Here is a 20,542-nt window from a genome sequence, read left to right on the forward strand (position 1 = left end):
TAAAATTGTATTTTCCGCGCGCCGAGCATGGTACTGTCAAGGTTGCTGAAAGAGTTAGTGCAGCCCATTAACTCTATCAGCACCCTGGACAGTACCATGCTCGGCGCACGGAAATTACAGGTTCGGTCAGAACTAGTTCGGTCCGAATGGAACTTTTTCGTGAAATTCGGCGAACTAGCCGAACCGAACTTTTCATAAGTTCGCTCATCTCTACTAGAAATAATACAGAATACAACTGTGCAAGGTCTACGCTACCCTCTGACACACTTGAAACTGTGCAAAGTCTATACCGGTCAGAATTTTGGGATTGCAAAGCACATGTTATAAGACAGCAGGTCAATGCGAAAATAACATTACTGTGGGTGTGTAAAGTTTACCTACTGAGAATTACATACAATGGAACAAAAGAAAAGCGTGCTCAGAAAACAAGCAGTGCAATGTGTGCATTTACTTACTTATTTTGTGACGCTGGGCACTAGTTCCCTTCTGCCATCTGCGTGTCAAAAGCTCCTTGACAAGCTCCTCCCACGCGGCGTCCTTTTTATAACGGTCGTGGTAGCATTCTGTGCGCATATCCCACAGTTCTGGGTGATCCTGCACCAATGCTATAATTCTTTCCACATCCATCTTCAGAACTGACTGGCTACTGTAGACTGTGAACTTTGTCCCACCCAGCCGTTGCTATGGCAATGGATCAGTCAAAAACGGACAGCACACGGAAGCCTTCAGTGTGCCATCCGTTTTTTTCACTGACCCATTGACTTCTATGGGCCACACGGTCACTGAATCACTGAGCAAAGTAGGACATGCTCTACTTTGCACGGAACGGAACAACGGATCCGTTTAAATAACGGAAGTGTGCATGGGGCCATTGCAATGAATGGGTTCAGGGTGCTATCAGTGACAAAAACGGATAGCACCCTGAAGGAAAAAACTGAAGTGTGCATGAGGCCTAATACCCTAAACAACACTACTTCCAAGCAAAATCTGCACTTCAAAACCCAAATGGTGGTCCTTCCAAGCCTGGCAGAGTGCCCAAACAGCAGTTTATGAACACATATGGGGTATTACTGTACTCGGGAGAACCCGCATAGCTATTTATGGGTTTTGTGTCTCCAGTGGCACAAGCTGGGAACAACATATTTGACATTGAAATTGCAAATCTCTGGAAAAACGGCAATTTTCAATCTGCAACATCTATTGAGTATGAAATCCTTAAGGGGTGTAGTTTCCAAAATGGGGTCACTTTTGGGGGATTTCCACTGTACTGGTATCTCAGGGGCTTTGCAAATGTGACATGGCACCCAAAAAAACATTCCAGCAAATTCTCCACTCAAAAAGCTAAATGGCGCTCCTTCCCTTCTGTTCCCTGCTGTGTGTCCACACAACAGTTTATGCCCATATATGAGGTATTGCCATGTTAAGGAAAAATTGCTAACCAATTTTTGAGATGCTTTTGCTCCTGAATTCTTTTTGAAAAATAAAATTTTTCATTTTCATTGTCTAATTCTAATAGACTTTTAGAAAAGCCTGTGTGGTCAAAAATATCACTGCACCCCTAGATAAATTCTTTGAGAGGTGTAGTATCTAAAATGGGGTCTTTTTCAGGTTGTTTCTTATGTTTTGGCACCTCAAGGCCTCTTTAAACTTATTGTGGTGACTGGAAAACATCCTAATAAAAAGAATGCGGCTCTTGCGTTGTTTAAAGGTGCTGATTGGCAGGGCAGAATATCTTGCCATGCCATTCAGCACCTTTTAATGACGCAAGCGTCCGCTTGCGTCGTTCAGCCCCAGCAGACCTGCTCAGAAGATGCCTGCATTGCAAGAGGATTGCACGGGAACGGGATCAGGTGAGAATGTAACGTTTTTGTCTTTTTTGTTAAAAATGTGAGGGGCTATATGTGGAGCACTATTTACAGGGGGCTATATGTAGGGCACTATCTACAGGGGGGCTATATGTAGAGCACTATCTACAGGGGGCTATATGTGGGGCACTAGCTACAGGGCGGCTATATGTGGGGCACTATCTACATGGGGGCTATATGTGGGTCACTATATACAGGGGCTACTATCTACATGGGGATCTATGGGGGCCATTATCTACAGGGGGCTCTATGGGGGGATCTATCTACAGGGGGCTCTATGTGGGCACTATCTAGAGGGGGGACTGCTGCGTGTGTGTGTGTGTGTGTGTGTGTGTGTGTGTGTGTGTGTGACACAGTGTATGGTGATATAATAATCAAGGACACAGTGTATGGGGCTATTATAATTAGAGGTGCAGTATATAATGCTATTATATTTAGGGGTGTAGTGTGTGGCACCATGAAAATGTTATCTTCAATTATAGATGCAGAAATGTTTGAAAAGTGAGAAGCTGACGACATCTGAGCAGAAAACTGCAGAAATGGGCTGTGGCCAGGAGAAATCATCATACAGGTCAAAGAAAAATGAAAAAGAACAACTAGAATCTGAGAAGATGTCACCTGTAAGTCACTTAATGGAACTCTTTATTCTGCCTCTAATCAGTACTGTAGTCACTGTATGATCTGCAGCAAAATAATGGGTGGTATAATATTTTTTGTGAAACAGCAACTCCTAGCATATCCTTACCATTGTTCGGGAGCTGTAGTTTTACAAACCTATATGGCAGGGGTTGCACTAAATTGAGCTGTATTTGTGCTGGTGCTGTATTTATGTACTGAGCTTAGTTCTGGTGCCGATTATATGTTCTGAGCCTTGTTCTAGTACTGTATATATGTACTGAGCTTTGTTCTGGTGCTGTATACATATATATATATATATATATATATATATATATATATATATATATATATATATATATATATATATATATATATATATTTTATATCTCTATACTGAGCTTGGTTTTGGTGCTTTCTTTACTGAGATTGGTTCTGATACGGTGTATATGGACTGAGCTTGGTTGTTATTATGTAATTAGGTACTGAGCTTGGTTCTGTTGCTGTATATATGTACTGAGCTTGGTTCTGGTGCTGTATACATGTACATAGCTTTGTTCTGTTGCTGTATATATGTATTGAGCTTGGTACTGGTGCTGTATATATGTATGAGCTTGGTTCTGGTGCTGTAATTATATAGGATATATTTAAAATAACAAAATGTATTGAATTGTTTTCAATTCATTGTATATTTAATGGGAACCTGTCAGGTAGTTTTAACCCCTTGAACCGCCACCAGCAGTAATACATGAGACAATAGTTCCAAACATTCCCTTGTTTGTTTTTTTCAGATGCAGTAAAATCTATAAAATCAACTTTTGAAATGGCGCACACTATATGCTAATTACTCATTAAAGGGTCATGGGACGGTGCCGCGATTGCGAAGAGTCACATAGTCCTGCCTCCAAACCCACCTTTTCATGCTTGACTGACATCCCCCTGGCTGTTCTTCATTACTACGTCTCCTCCAACTTTCTCGGATGCGCCATTGCCTTGTACTACTTCGGCACGCACCGTGCAGCGAGGTGTACTCTGCTCGGCTTCATCACTGCACCGCGCATGCCAGGGGAGCACAAGGCAACGAGTTGAAGGAGGCTGGTAGTGATGTAGAACAGTCAGGGGATGTAAATCAAGATCTGGGAGGCGCCATTTAAATTTTCACCTCAAGCAGGAGAATAGCTAGAATCGGCCCTGACACTAAGGACACATATGGGATATTTCTGAAAACTGCAGAATCAGGATAATAAATATTACGTTTTGTTTCTCTGTAAAAACACCTGCTGTGTTACAGAAATAAATGTATTAAAATTGAATATTTGCGCAAAAAAATAAAAGAAATGGCTTCATAGTGCGCGCATAATATGGTAAACAGGTTAACAATGAAATCGACTATTGCAACATCTTCAATGTGAAGCTATCATACTCAGAAGGTTACTGGTACCAGAGACTCAGAAGCATGGAACCATGGCTCCATCTAGTGGGGAGTTTAGTTATTAAATGACAGCTTCAACTGTGCTTTATAAGGCTGGAGTTAAACTGTGTTTGGGTCTGGTTTTTGTGAAGTTTTATATAATGTTTTTTTCTGGCTTTTTTTGGCAGCAAAAATACAGCGGCCAGTTGCCTGCTGTGAGTGAATTGTAAAAAATATTAATTCCTACACAATATGTTTTTATTTGGGGTGTTTTTCTTTTGACCCATCGACCGCGACACCTGTGTTTTTGTGTTGCATTTTTAGGCTGGATTAACACACAGTACTTTGCTGTGTTTTTGTGCATCGTTTTTAATGTGTATTTTTAGTTCGGCCAGATGTTACATTAAAGTCTATAGTAAAATATAAAATGCACTACACACAACTGTGTTTTGGCTTGGGGTTTTTTGACGCAATTTTGTGGTCAGTGGCGTTTTATTGCAAACGCAGCATGCTCTGGGTAAGGTGTTTTTTTTAGGCTTTCTTGAAGGACTTCAAAAACGCAGTGTGTTTGGTGCAACTTTCTAAATACTTTTTATTACAAATTATATTTACTTTTTGAGATACAGCTGCTTTGTATCCTGTATACAAAGCAGCTTTATCTTGCGCTGAAACCTGTATCCATCAGGTTAGTGGCACTGACGGGTTCAGTGACGGCGAGTCCTGCCTGTTTCTGACACACACGATCGAGCTCTTACGAATCACATCTAAGTTCATAACGTAGCCTTCTATATTTTAACCTTTTAAAAAACAAAATAAACAGACAATATATCCATTTTGGGTCATACCTGAGTTTATATGGATCACAGTCAGTGATTGTTCACCGGCGTAACTTGCCAAGTATTCATCACTAGGGAGGAACAGCACCGATAAGTGGGATTTCTTTTTTCTTGAACCCTACACAAAGTTTCTCATGGAACTTTTCCTAAAAGATGGAGGATTTTAGTGGAAGGGGCGGGGTCAGAAGTTGGCGTAAATTATAGCATAAATCTGCCATAGATTTGACTCTCTGGCACTTGGACGGCCAGAGATGCGCCTATTTCATAAAGAGACGTGCACCTCCTAATAAATTACGTACATCTTACTCCTGCGATCTGTATATTAAAACTGCCGTTTCGTTCGTCCCCCATTATCTCCAACCCAGATAATTTGCCATTATTGAGGAGAGATAGATATGAGATAGATAGATAGACAGACAGACAGACAGACAGACAGACAGACAGACAGACAGATAGATAGATAGATAGATAGATAGATAGATAGATAGATAGATAGATAGATAGATAGATAGATAGATAGATAGATGATAGATAGATAGATAGATAGATGGATAGATAGATAGATTTGTATATTTTTTATTGGCCAACATGATGTAAATATATTTTTTCCTTTAAAAAAAATAATCATCAGTGATTCCAGTAGCTAGGTCATGCTACTAGAAACTGCTTGAATGCAGTAGATAGTAGGCCCCCTACTGGTAAAAAAAAAAAAGAACATCTTTTCATTATGGTATTCTAGAAACTGATGAGAAACCCTTGTGCCAAATGGAAATGGTATATACCTTTATGACAAGTTTATCAAACTGCTATGATTAATAGTACTGTAGAATGTAATAGAATCCAAATTAGAGCGTACCTAACTTTTTAGATAATTTTTCTGAAAAAGCTGTCATGTGTGTGTAGATGAGGACTAATACAATTTCTGGCCATTATATGACTGCAATTCTGCAATATTTAGCAGTTTTCCCCTCTGCAGGCTCTTTGTCTAGTTCGCAGTTGTCTCTGAGCTAGTGAGTGGTGCCTAACTACTATTATGTCTTCAGTACACTGCATAGAGATAAAACGACTATCCTGCTCTCTAATCTATATCTATCACATATATAAAAGCAGCAGCATGGAGGAGATTATACAGTAGTAGCGAGCAGTGTAGCTGAGAATTCAGCACTGGGGTGAGTTATAACCAGGGGCGGATTAAAGGTACCATGGGCCCCGGGCACTTTTTCAGGTCTAGGCCCCCCACGCGAACTCCAAAGACGCTGTACCGTATATATTTGCAGATTTCTGTTTAGGCGACCACAGACCTGGCACGGTTTTAATTTAGCTGTAAAAGCAGAATGAGCCATATATGTAAAGGATCTGCCAGGCACAGCTTCTGTGTCAACGCCCATAGGTAATCAGTCTGCACCTGCTTCTATGTCTGTGAGACTGACTCCATCTTCCACCACTCAGGATGGCAGGCTTAGGAGTGGGAGAGCCTATCACAGCCTGGCCAGACAGAGCTAGCTCCCGCCCTCTGTCTATTTATACCTGCCTTTCCTGTTCCTCCTTGCTTGTGATTCTTCTCGTTTGGTTTCCTGGCCCTGCTGCAGCTTCCTGAACTATTTGACCTTGCTTCATATTGACCCTGGCTTACTGACTACTCTCCTGCTCTGCGTTTGGTACCTCGTACACTCCTGGTTTGACTCGCCTTGTTCACTACTCTCCTGCTCTGCGTTTGGTACCTCGTACACTCCTGGTTTGACTCGGCTCGTTCACCACTCTTGTTGCTCACGGTGTTGCCGTGGGCAACTGCCCCTTTTCCCTTACTTCTGTGTACCCTTGTCTGTTTGTCTGTCGTGCACTTATTGAGCGTAGGGACCGTCGCCCAGTTGTACCCCGTCGCCTAGGGCGGGTCATTGCAAGTAGGCACGGACTGAGTGGCGGGTAGATTAGGGCTCACTTGTCTGTTTCCCTACCCCCATCATTACAATATAGAAGAGAAAAAGTAGAATACTTTGAGACACTGAAGTGGTCAGGAGCTTTATAACTTTTTTATTTTTACGTCAATGGAGTGGTGTGTGAAGGATTATTTTTTTTCGGGAGGAGTTGTAGTTTTTATTGGCACCATATAAAGTACCATATAATGGGTGAATTGGAAAAAACTGAGATTCCGCCATGTTTTTTTGGGTTTAGTTTTTACTGTATATATTTACCTTCTCTTAAGGTAAAAGTAGATTTAACATATACTTTTACCTTAAGAGAAGGTAAATATATACAGACCCAGAACCAAGCTCAGCACATATATACAGCCCCAGAACCAAGCTCAGTACATATATACAACACCAGAACCAAGCTCAGTACATATATACAGCACTAGAACAAAGCTCAGTACATAAATACAGCACCAGAACAAAGCTCAGTACATATATATATACAGCACCAGAACAAAGCTCAGTACATATATATATATATATATATATATATATATATATACACACACAGCACCAGAATCAAGCTCAGTACATATATACAGCACCAGAACAAATACAGTTCAGTACAGAGATTATTTGCAAATTCAGTTAAACCCCTGCCATATAAATTTGTACATCATAAAACGACAGCTCCCAGTATAGCCTGAACAATGGTTAGGATATGCTGGGAGTTGCTGTTTAACAAAAAGAAGGCTACCATCCGTCATCTTGCTGCAGATCATACAGTGACTATAGTACTGATCAGTCACAGGTAGAATAAACATTTATATTGAGTGACTCACAGGTGACGCCTCAGATTCCTTTTCGTTCTTTTTCTCTTTTCTTCTCCATCCGGTCCAGACCTCTATGATGACTTCTCCCGGGCACGGCCCATTTCTGCAGTTTGCAGCTGAGATGTCTTCGGCTCCTCACTTTTCCAACATTTCCGCACCTGTAAACGAAGATAAAATTCTCATGATGCCACACTCTATGCTTCTAACTATAATAGTATCATACAATGAATATTATAGTACTATACACTGTACTACTGAATATAATAGTACTATACACTGTGCTCCTGAATATAATAGTACTATACACTGTGCTCCTGAATATAATATTACTATACACTGTACTACTGAATATAATAATACTATACACTGCGCCCCTGAATATAATAGTATTATACACTGTACTGAATATAATAGTATTATACACTGTACTGAATATAATAATATTATACACTGTACTCCTGAATATAATAGCACTATACACTGTAATCCTGAATATAATAATACTATACACTGTGCCCGTGTGTGTGTGTGTGTGTGTGTGTGTGTTTGTGTGTATAGGAGACAGCATATCTATAGCACAAACTATGGATAGGATTAGATACAGTGGCTCAGCACAGTATCACACATGATAGGATTAGATGCAGTAGTTCAACAGACAGTATCACACATGATAGGATTAGATATAGGGACCAGCTCGCTGACATTGCGGTTCCAGCGTTGGACCCAGAAAAGGTAAGTATAAGAACTGTTTTGCTTTTTTATGTGTTACTAATTATTTTTGTGTGTTTGTGTTATTTTACAGGTTCGGTTGTTGGACTACGTCGGATTCGAGGACTACTTCAATGACAGCGGTTTTTTATTCTCAATAAAATGGTTAATGGGGGTTGTGTTTGTTTTTTTATTTCAATAAAATATTTTTTCTATGTCCTTGTATTTTTTTAAACTTTACTTTTACCGCCTTATTAATAGCTGCTGGCTGATTGACAACATCCATTACTAAGGCGAGGCTTAATGTTAGCAGGCATAGAGGCTAACACTAACCCCCATTACCCCGGTACCCACCGCCACCAGGGATACTGGGAAGAGCCGGGTACGAATCAGTACCCGACCATCTGTAGTGATGGTCAGGTACCGGGTCAGCCACAGGCTGGTAATATCAGCCTGGGAAAGGCCAAAAACAGTGACCCTTCCCCCGCTGGTAATGCTAGGCTGCTGCTGTTGTATCTGGCGGGGTCCCCCCATTTTTCATAACCAGCCAGCAGCAGCAGGTTAACATTACCAGGGGGGAAGGGCCACAGTTTTTGGCCTTTACCAGCCTAATAATACCAGCTTGCGGCCACCCCATTGCCAGACCATCACTACAGATGGTGGGGTACTGGATCGTAACCGGCTCTTCCCAGCACCCCTGGTGGCGGTGGGTACCGGGGTAATAATGGGGGTTAGTGTTAGCCTCTGTACCGGCTAACACTAAGCCTCGCCTTAGTAATGGACGCTGTCAATCAGCCGGCGTCCATTACTAAGGCGGTAGTAATAAAGTTTAAAAAACAAACAAAGACATAGAAAAAATATTTTATTGAAATAAAAACCACCCAGACAACCCTCATTAACCATTTTATTGATAATAAAAACGCCCTCATCTAAGTAGTCCTGGAATCCAACGTAGTCCAACGACCGAACCTGTAAAAAAACACAAACACAACAAAAACGATTAGTAACACGTGTGGTAAGCTTAGATACAGGGCCCATCAGACAGGATCACATATGGGCCATGTATCTAAGCCTACCATGTGCTTATGTAAGATGCTTAGATACAGGGCCCAACAGACAGGATCACACATGGGCCTTGTATCTAAGCCTACCATGTGATTGGCTTAGATACAGGGCCCAGCAGACAGCATCACACAATCTGTGATCCTGTCTCATGGGCCCTCTAAGCCTGCATGGGCCCTCTAGGCTTAAAGGGATTGTCCAGTCCCTAAACATTGATGGCCTATCCTCAGGATAGGCCATCAATAGCTGATGGCTTGGGGTCCGTCTCCCGGGACCCCCCAATCACCTGTTTTGAAGGGGCCTCAGCACTCGTACGAGAGCTGCTTTCCCTTCATTTCACTTACTCGCTCACACTGTGAATCGCACACACGGATTCAGTGTGAGCAAGTGACCGGAATGAAGGGGAAGCTCCAGCTCTCGTACGAGCGCTGCGTCCCCTTCAAAACAGGTGATTGGCGGGGGTCCTGGGAGTCGGACCCCAAGCCATCAGCTTCAAGCAGAAGGGGTATCAAACTTACCCTGCTCTTCAGCCGCGGCGGATGTCCTGACTCAGGATGGTGGTGACGTCATGCGCTGCGCACCGGAAACAGGAAGGTAAGTACTGTAGTTACTATAGTAACGGGCCGCGGCTCCCGTTACTATAGTAACTTTTTTATTGTGTAGTGCGTAGTGTAGTGTATTGCCACTGGTTGGGTGAGCGGTCCTGCTTCACTCCGGTTCTCTGAACCGGCTCTAATTTTAACAGCCGGTAAGGGAGAACCGGGGCGAACTGGGCCCCCTTCCAGCCTCGGGCCCCGGGCACTTGCCCATATTGCCCTCATTGTAATCCGCCCCTGGTTATAACCATTACCAGGAAGCTGCAGCAGCATCTGTGTGTATCTTTCTCACTCTGCTACTGTTCCCCTCCCTAGACTTGTATGGGCAGTGTGTGTGAGTGTGGGTCTTACCCACTCTGCTTCTGCTCCCTCCCTCTGCTCCCCCTTCCCTCTCCATAGACTTCTATTGTCTGGCAGTGGCAGTGAAGAGAAACACTCTCACCTTCTGCAGTTTGTCAATTCTGCTCTGTATCTAGGGACGATTTTGCTTGGCAAGAGGTGTGGACAGCAGATTACATGAAGGGAGACACCTAGTGGCAGTAACTTCGCACAGAATTTGAATGGATAAAACAACAAAACCACTGTATAATGTAAGGTGTGTATGCATTCATAATTATATTCTAGTCACTGCCTGAATGAATTATTATATTTCTTTATTGGGTATATGAAATTAATAATGGGCACTGCTGCCAATTTCCTACTAACAAGCATGCACAGACCATAGATTAAGGGTTATCTATCTGCACCAAATATATTTCTCCGATCTTCTGCCACCGTCATTCATAGGTGTCCCTACCCATTTCTGAACCCTACACAAAGCAGGGAGCGTCCTCAGAGTTCACACTTAATTCAGAATTATATTGCTGGCCACAACAGTTTAGATCCTGTTACATACCTCCCAACTTCAAGTAACGCAAAGAGGGACAACATTTTCCCCGTTAAGCCACACCTCTAACCCAGAGCAATCCCCGCCATAATACACACGGTTCAGCCCACACAGTATCATGCTCCCATAGTGCCTCTCCAAAGTATAATGCCCCTATAGCTGCCCCCACACTATATAATACCCCATAGTGCCTCCCCAGCAGTATAATGACAAATAACTGCCCCCACACACTATAATGCCCCCATAGATGCACATATACAGTATAATGCCCCCAAATGGGATTGTTTCTGCAGCAAGCCCATGGATTTTTGCAAGTCACATTCAAATGAATGGAACTGACTGTCAAGGTCTGCAGCAGAATTGGAGTCCAATAGCTGTAACAATCTGGCATGAGGGTGCTAAGGGGGGATTCACACGAACGTGTATTCGGTCCGTGCGGGCCGCGTGGTTTTCACGCGCCACGCAAAGACCAATACAAGTCTATGGGGCAGTACAGACAGTCCGTGCTTTTTGCGCAGCGTTTGTCTGCTGCGCAAAAAACGCGACAGGTTCAATATCTCTGCGTATTTCGCGCATCACGCACCCATTGAAGTCAATGGGTGCGTGAAAACCATGCAGGTCGCACGGAAGCACTTCCGTGCGAACCGACTGAAACAGCGCACCAGCTGTCAAAAGGATGAATGTAAACAGAAAAGCACCATGTGCTTTTCTGTTTCCAAACATCCAAATGGAGTTTCTTTGAGATGAGCGAACCCGGACAATCAAACCGAACTTCACCGGGTTCGGCCGAACTCGTTTTGGCCGAACCCGGCAAAAAAATTTCCGGTACGCGACGTCAGGAGATAGTCACTGTCCAGGGTGCTGAAAGAGTTAAACTGTTTCAGCACCATGGACAGTGACTACCGATCCCAATAAACATGAACCTGTAAAAAAAAACGAAGTTCTCACTTACCGATAACTCCCGGCTTCTTCCTCCAGTCTGACCTCCCGGGATGACAATTCAGTCCAAGTGACAGCTCCAGCCAATCACAGGCCAAGCACAGGCTGCAGCGGTCACATGGACTGCCGCGTCATCCAGGGAGGTGGGGCCCGATGTCAAGAGAGGCGCGTCACCAAGGACGCGTCACCAAGGACGCGTCACCAAGACAACGGCCGGGAAGTTCTCGGTAAGTACGAACTTTTTCTTTTTTTTAACAGGTTGCTGTATATTGTGTTCGGCATTCACTGTCGAGGGTGCTGAAAGAGTTACTGCCGATCAGTTAGCTCTTTCAGCACCTTGGACAGTGACGGGCGTCGACTAGCCTCATCTCTATGATGGCGGCTGCGCGAAAATCACGCAGCCGCGCATCATACACGGATGACACACGCAGCTGTCAAATGGTTTTTGCGCACGCAAAACGCTGCGTTGTTTGCACGCGCAAAAACGCAACGTCCGTCTGTATCTGCCCTAATAGCTAGAGTAGTCAAGTAACAGTCCAGGTTCTGTACATAGATAAGCAGCAACAGGTTGTTGCATGAGGCAGAGGTGTGGTCAGGAAACAATCCAAGTTCAGTACACAAATAAGCGGCAACAGATTGTAGAGTAAGCCAGAAAGGAACTAGACTACAGGCAGGAAGCTCAATGGACTGGCATTCTGGAAGTGCAAGGGCCAGGCTTATATAGGAAGCCAACAAAATCTGCTGCGTTTGGAGTCACCCTTAGGGCTTATTCAGACGAACGGGATATATTAGTCTATGGGGCCGCGGCGAAAAAGTCACGACATGTCCGTTCTTTCTGCGTTTTTCACGCACCCATTGAAGTCAATGGGTGCGTGAAAACCACGCATGTCACACGGAAGCACTTCCGTGGGACAAGCGTGATTCGCGCAACAGCAGTCAAAAGGATGAATGAAAACAGAAAAGCACCACGTGCTTTTCTGTTTACAAACATCCAAATGGAGTGTCATAATGATGGCGGCTGCGCGAAAAGCACGCAGCCGCGCATCATATGATGCTGCCACACGGAGCTGTCAAGTGCCTTTTGCGCAGGCAAAACGCCGTGTTTTTTGCGTGCGCAAAAGACACACGCTCGTGTGAATCCAGCCTAAGGGCTTCTCCACATGCAACTTAATTGCTACAGAAAATTTATGCAGCCATATTGCAGAAACTAGCAGGATTCCCGCTGCGGAAAAACCGCACAATTTCTTTTGTGTTTTTGCTGCAGAAAATGGTGTCCATTTTGCTGCGTTTTTTCCAGAGTTGGGGGATGACGACAGCAGTCCACTTTCCGCAGCAGGATTTGACGTGCTGCGATACGAAAAATACGTACCGCAGGTGAATTTCTGCTCGGAAATTTTACGCAGCGTGTGGATGAGATTTGTTAAAACTCACCTACTATTCTACTACTGGTTCTGCTGCGTATTTTCCGTCCGCAATTCTGGAAGGAAAATACACAGCAATTCTGCTACTTGTGGACAAACCCATATAAGGATAAGTTTTGCCAGGTGAATGGGCAGGGCTTAGAGTGCGGGAATGGTACCTACCTTTTATTTCAGACTGTAGGGTCTTTAAAAATCATTCAATTAATATGCATGTCATGTTCAGAAATATACGGTTCAAATAATTATGGTTACAATTCAATATTATGTGAAGGACAATCAACCAAATATGTCATTTTTTAGAAAAATAATTTAATCATGCCAGCTTGAACAATCACTGAACCAGGCGCACATCTTTTTTGGATGCTTACATTTTAAAAAGAAAAGCAGGGTTTCCAGTCTGCCAGAACTAGTATATGCATATACATGCATATGTCCACAGCTATGTATGCAGGTATATACCTGAAAGTATCGTATTTTTCAGACTATAAGACGCACCTGACCATAAGACGTACCCAGGTTTTAGACAACAGAAAATAGGAAAAAAATTATTTGTTAAAAAATAATTTATTCTGTTTCACCACATTTTGAGAGCCGTTTTTTCTCACCCAGAGCGCTACATGAGAAGCCTGAACTTCTGTGTCCGGCTTATTTGTTCCACAGCTCCATAGAGATCAATACATAGCCGCTCGCGCATGCGCAGAAGAATCCCATTCATCTCTATGAAGCTGCCGGACACAGAACGTGGAAGTCAAAGCTTCTCATGTAGCGCTCTCGGTGAGTTTCGGTCTCCGTTCTCCTTATCGCTGGGGGTCCGTGGATAGGGGATACATGTGTTTTATGGCACACCTCCAGGAACAGCGAAATTGCTGTTCCTGGCCGTTAGAGCAGCATGTCAGCTGCTGACACCTGCAGTGTATGGAGCGCGTGAGCCCACTCTATACAACACCCTCCCGCTCCATGATGTGCCAGGAACGTCATGGGTCGGGAAGGGGTTAAGTAATGAAGCGGTCAGGTGGCCCGGCAATGCCGGGTCCCTTGACTGCGGACTATAAGACTATTTGCCAGATTTAATCTAGCTAAAAACTGCATCTTATAGTCCGAAAAATACGGTAAATCTATTCATTTAAAAAGTTATGCTGAATGACTATAGATGTTCACCACTCTTTTGGCATGGTTTAGCAAACTCATATCTTATACAATTCTACTTAGTTGATACTAACATAACTATTATTGTATGCATAGCATCTGTAATAAACTAATGGAGTTTATATGAAATGGCCAATAACTGCCAATGGTTTTAAGAGAATTCAATGGATTTCTATGTGATTGTATTAGAAAAAAGATGCGCACCCTCCCCCGCCCCCAGAAACCACCTTATTCTTGTCCATGGAATGTGTCTGGTACTGAAGCTCAGCCTCATTCATGGTGCTGAGATGCAATTCCAGACACAGCCCACAGACAAGAGTGGTGCTATTTCTCGGAAAAAAGCTTCAAATTTCTCCTAATCTCATACAACCTCTAAGGATTATTTGCAATAATCATTTACTGTAAATGTGTTTGGCTCAGCTGTAGATATAAGTTATAGTGTACCTCCTACCTAAACAAATGACAATGCAGAGGATAATAGATGTTCAATTCTACAATGTACTTCAGCAGTGTTTCTTTTGAAAACTTTTGCAGCAGAGTAGAAAATGAGTGAAATCTTCATAGAGCAGTGCATTATCCGAGGCTCCCATACCCAGTACAGCCTGCTGACTATACACCGTGTTCCAAATTATTATGCACATTGGATTTAAGTGTCATAAACATTTAATTATTAGTTTTTTTTAATTAAACTCATGGATGGTATTGTGTCTTAGGGCTCTTTGGATCATTGTAATCAATCTCAGACACCTGTGATAATTAGTTTTCCAGGTGTGCCCAATCAAAGGAAAACTACTTAAAGGGAATGTGTTGCCAGAAAAACATGTTTTTTTTTTAAAAATTAAACATTTAGTGTGTGGGTGATTAAACATTGTTCAAATTTTTTTTATTTTTTTCACGAGTCAGGAAATAGTCAGGAAATATTATAAATTAATTCTAATTTATAATACTACCCATTTTTGGTCACTAGATGGAGCTATTCCCAAAATTGCAGCATTGCAACATTGGGTTAAAAGCCCTCGCTCTAGTGAGCTCTCAGCATCCCCCCCTCCTTTATCCTGGCTAGTGCCGGGATAAACGAGGGGTTTGAACGGTGTAACCTCCTACACTGTGTGTCGCCATTTTTTGAGCTAACACACAGTGTAGTAGGTTTACATACAGTAGTAAACACACACAAACACGAACATACATTGAAATCTCTTACCTGCTCCTGCCGCCGCGGCTCCCTCCGGCCCGTCCGCTCCGTTTGCTGCCGCTGGTCCAAGTGCACAAATCCGGAAGCCGCGACCGGAAGTAGTAATATTACTGTCCGGCCGCGACTTCCGGTCCACAGGAAAATGGCGCCGGACGGCGCCAATTTCGAATTGGACTGTGTGGGAGCGGCGCATGCGCAGTTCCCACACAGACGCCGTACACTGAAGTCAATGGGACGGGAGCCGTTCGCAGTCCCTATGGGACTGTGGCTGCCGTATTCCATGTCTGTATGTGTCGTTAATCGACACAGACAGAAATGGAACAAAAAATGGCAGCCCCCATAGGGAAGAAAAAGTGTAAAAATAAGAAAAAGTAAAACACAAACACACAAATAAATATAAACGTTTTTAATAAAGCACTAACATCTTGAACATATGAAATTTTTTTTGGGTGATGACACTGTTCCTTTAAGAAGGACGTTCCACATTATTAAGCAGGCCACAGGTTTCAAGCAATATGGGAAAGAAAAAGGATCTCTCTGCTGCCAAAACGCGTGAAATAGTGCAATACCTTGGACAAGGTATGAAAACATTGGATATTTCAAGAAAACTTAAGCGTGATCATCATACTGTGAAAAGATTTGTGGCTGATTCAGAGCACAGACGGGTTCGTTCAGATAAAGGCATAATGAGGAAGGTTTCTGCCAGACAAATTAATAGGATTAGGAGAGCAGCTGCTAAAATGCCATTGCAAAGCAGCAAACAGGTATTTGAAGCCGATGGTGCCTCTGGAGTCCCGCGAACATCAAGGTGTAGGATCCTCCAGAGGTTTGCAAGTGTGCATAAAGCTATTATTCGGCCACCCCTAAACAATGCTCACAAGCAGAAACGGTTGCAGTGGGCTCAGAAATATATAAAGACTAATTTTCAAACCGTATTGTTTACTGATGAGTGCCGTGCAACCCTGGATGGTCCAGATGGATGGAGTAGTGGATGGTTGGTGAATGGCCACCATGTCCCAACAAGGCTGCGACGTCAGCAAGGAGGTGGCGGAGTCATGTTTTGGGCTGGAATCATGGGGAGAGAGCTGGTAGCCCCCTTTAGGGTCCCTGACGGTGTGAAAATGACCTCTGCAAAGTATGTAGAGTTTATGACTGACCACTTTCTTCCGTGGTACAAAAAGAAGAACCGTGCCTTCCGTAGCAAAATTATCTTCATGCATGACAATGCACCATCTCATTCTGCAAAAATTACCTCTGTGTCATTGGCTGCTATGGGCATAAAAGGAGAGAAACTCATGGTGTGGCCCCCATATTCCCCTGACCTCAACCCTATTGAGAACCTTTGGTGCATCCTCAAGCAAAATATCTATGAGGGTGGGAGGCAGTTCACATCAAAACAGAAGCTCTGGGAGGCTGTTCTGACATCCTGCAAAGATATTCAAGCAGAAACTGTCCAAATACTCACAAATTCAATGGATGCAAGAATTGTGAAGGTGATATCAAAGAAGGGGTCCTATGTTAACATGTAACTCGGCCTGTTTAAGTTTTTTTTTATTGAAAGAGCTTTTGATTTCTGTAAATATGACCTCCTGATGCTGCAAATTCAACAAATTACCATTTTAGTTCTCTTTACAACCTTTCAAATGTTTGGATCTCTGTTGTGCATAATAATTTGAAACAGTGCATTTTGAGTTTTTTACTTCTAAAAAAAAATCTGTTATCATTAGGAGATTTGTTCAATAAAATTTGCATTATACTCCAACGGTTGATGGCTTGAAGATTATACTGACTGTTATTTGCATCGACTATTTAGGAAAATCAGCAAAAAATAACATTTGCATAATAATTTGGAACGCGGTGTAGTTAGAATGAATAGGACATACTAAATACGAGGACAGAATGTCATTCATTAACCCCTTCCCGCTCCTAGACGTACTATTAGGTCATGGTAGCTGTATCGTCAAAGACCAATTTCACACAGAGTACTACAGTCTAATTTAATTAGTTAGTCTAGACTCTATAGACAGTTGCAAACGGGAGGGGGGATTTGTTAAGACTAAGGGGGGATTCACACGAGCGTGTATTCGGTCCGTGCGGGCCGCGTGGTTTTCACGCGGCACGCATGGACCAATACAAGTCTATGGGGCAGTACAGACAGTCCGTGCTTTTTGCGCAGCGTTTGTCTGCTGCGCAAAAAGCGCGACAGGTTCAATAACTCTGCGTATTTCGCGCATCACGCACCCATTGAAGTCAATGGGTGCGTGAAAATCACGCGCACCACACGGAAGCACTTCCGTGGGACGAGCGTGATTCGCGCAACAGCAGTGAAAAGGATGAATGAAAACAGAAAAGCACCACGTGCTTTTCTGTTTCCGAACATCCAAACGGAGTGTCTTTGCGATGAGCGAAGCCGGACAAGCGTACCGAACTTCACCGGGTTCGGCCAAACTCGTTTTGGCCGATCCCGGCAAAAAAATTATCGGTACGCGACGTCAGGAGATAGTCACTGTCCATGGTGCTGAAAGAGTTAAACTGTTTCAGCACCATGGACCGTGACTTCCGATCCCAAAATACATGAACCTGTAGAAAAAAAAACGAAGTTCTGACTTACCGCTAACTCCCGGCTTCTTCCTCCAGTCTGACCTCCCGGGATGACAATTAAGTCCAAGTGACAGCTCCAGCCAATCACAGGCCAAGCACAGGCTGCAGCGGTCACATGGACTGGCGCGTCATCCAGGGAGGTGGGGCCCGATGTCAAGAGAGGCGCGTCACCAAGGACGCGTCACCAAGGCAACGGCCGGGAAGTTCTCGGTAAGTACGAACTTTTTCTTTTTTTTCTACAGGTTTTGCGATATTGTGTTCGGCATTCACTGTCGAGGGTGCTGAAAGAGTTAGCTCTTTCAGCACCTTGGACAGTGACGGCCGTCGACTAGCCTCATCTCTATGATGGCGGCTGCGCGAAAATCACGCAGCCGCGCATCAGACACGGATGACACACGCAGCTGTCAAATGGTTTTTGCGCGCGCAAAACGCCGCATTGTTTGCGCGCGCAAAAACGCAACGCTCGTGTGAATCTGCCCTAACTCTAAGGGTCCATTCAGACGAACGTGAATAACGTTTGTGTGCTGCGCATGGAAATCACGCACAGCACACAGACCCATTGATTTCAATGGGGCCGTTCAGTTTTCATACTCACTGTATGTCCTATATTGGTGTATTTTCACGCACCTACGCGCCCATTGAAGTCAATGGGTGCGTGAAAACCACGCACCGCACACGGATGCACATTAATTTGATTGAAAATAATAATAAAAAAAGATGTGCTTTGCGAGTGCGTGAATAACGCATGCCACTCGCAAAGCACACTGATGCATAACGCTACACACACAGATCAGATTCACGCTCTTTTTTCACGCGCGTGAATCTGATAAGCTCATGTGAATGTAGCCTTAGGCTGAGTTCACACGTTGCGGATTTGTCGCAGATTTTGTTGTGGTTTTGACGCAGATCTCACCCTTTTGCATTGCAAAGTGTAAAATCTGCACTGAAAAACTGTGTAAAATCTGCGATGTGTGAACTCAGCCTAAGGCTGTGTTCACACCTTGTAGGTCAAAGCGAGTTTTTTTGCCACTAAAATGCGTACTCAAGTCTGTATGCAAACAAAATGTACTCTGCAAAGAACTGTAAGGGCATGTTCACACGGACTATTTTCGGCCGTTTTTCGGGCCTTAAACGGCCGAAAAATCGGAAGCAGAACGCCTCCAAACATCTGCCCATTGATTGCAATGGAAAATACGGCGTTCTGCTCCGATGGGCCGTTTTTTTATGCGCCCGTTTTATAAAACGCCGCGAAAAACGCGAGTGGCTTAAGAATCGTCCTAAAATCAGGAGCTGTTTTCCCTTGAAAACAGCTCCGTATTTTCAGACGTTTTTAGTCTAGTGTGTGAACATACCCTTAGGGTATGTTCACACGGCCTATTTACGGACGTAATTCGGGCGTTTTTGCCCCGAATTACGTCCGAAAATAGCGCCTCAATAGCGCTGACAAACATCTGCCCATTGAAAGCAATGGGCAGATGTTTGTCTGTTCACACGAGGCGTAATTTACGCGCCGCTGTCAAAAGACGGCGCGTAAATAGACGCCCGCGTCAAAGAAGTGACCTGTCACTTCTTTGGCCGTAATTGGAGCCGTTATTCATTGACTCCAATGAATAGCAGTGCCAATTACGCCCGTAATTGACGCGGCGTTCAAGAGCCTGCACATGCCGTTACGGCTGATATTACGGGGATGTTTTCAGGCTGAAACATCCCCGTAATTTCAGCCGTTACGGACGCCCTCGTGTGAACATGCCCTAAGACGTGAGGAGTTCATACATACCAAACATGTCTACATTTACAGGTGTGTGTGTTAAGGAAAAGCCAAAACCGCAGGAATGCATCAACCAATTATTGCATGCAAAGTAAATTGGCAATTATATTATTTTTTTATCACCTTATACAAACTCTAAGGGTACTATTACACAGCACATTGATCGGTGCTCGTTTGCTCCTTTCACAAGGAGCAATGATTGGTTATGTATAGGGGCGAGCGCTCGTTACTCCGATCACTCATCCCCATACATTTTCATCATGTCGGCAGCGCATCTCCCTGATTACACAGAGAGATGCACTGCCGATAACGATGATTTTTAATTCTGCATAAAAGAGCAGATCAGCCAATGAACAAGCGTTTTCTCATTCATTGACTGATCATTGCCCCAATTACACAGGACAATGATCGGGAACCATTGGCCCATGTAACCATTGGCCCTTAACATTTCAAAAGGCATGAAAGGAATTGAATCATACTGGTCTTATATCTACACCAGTGAGCCCTAGAGATCTCTTTGCAATTTACTTGTCATATGCAAATCCCATGATGCGGCAGACATTTTGGGGTGGACATTTTTTAAACAAAGAAAAAACTTCCACCAGTTAACCCTAGAGATCTCTTTGCAATCAAATCATCACATGCAAAGCCTATGTGGCTACAGACATTTAAAAAACAAACAAACCTTGAATCAGAAGAGAACATAAGGTCCTTGTTCAATAAATAGGTTATGTAGAACTTGAAAGAGATATA

The sequence above is a fragment of the Rhinoderma darwinii genome, chromosome 5 (genome assembly GCF_050947455.1).
Source record: "Rhinoderma darwinii isolate aRhiDar2 chromosome 5, aRhiDar2.hap1, whole genome shotgun sequence".
In the NCBI taxonomy this organism is placed as follows: Eukaryota; Metazoa; Chordata; class Amphibia; order Anura; family Rhinodermatidae; genus Rhinoderma; species Rhinoderma darwinii.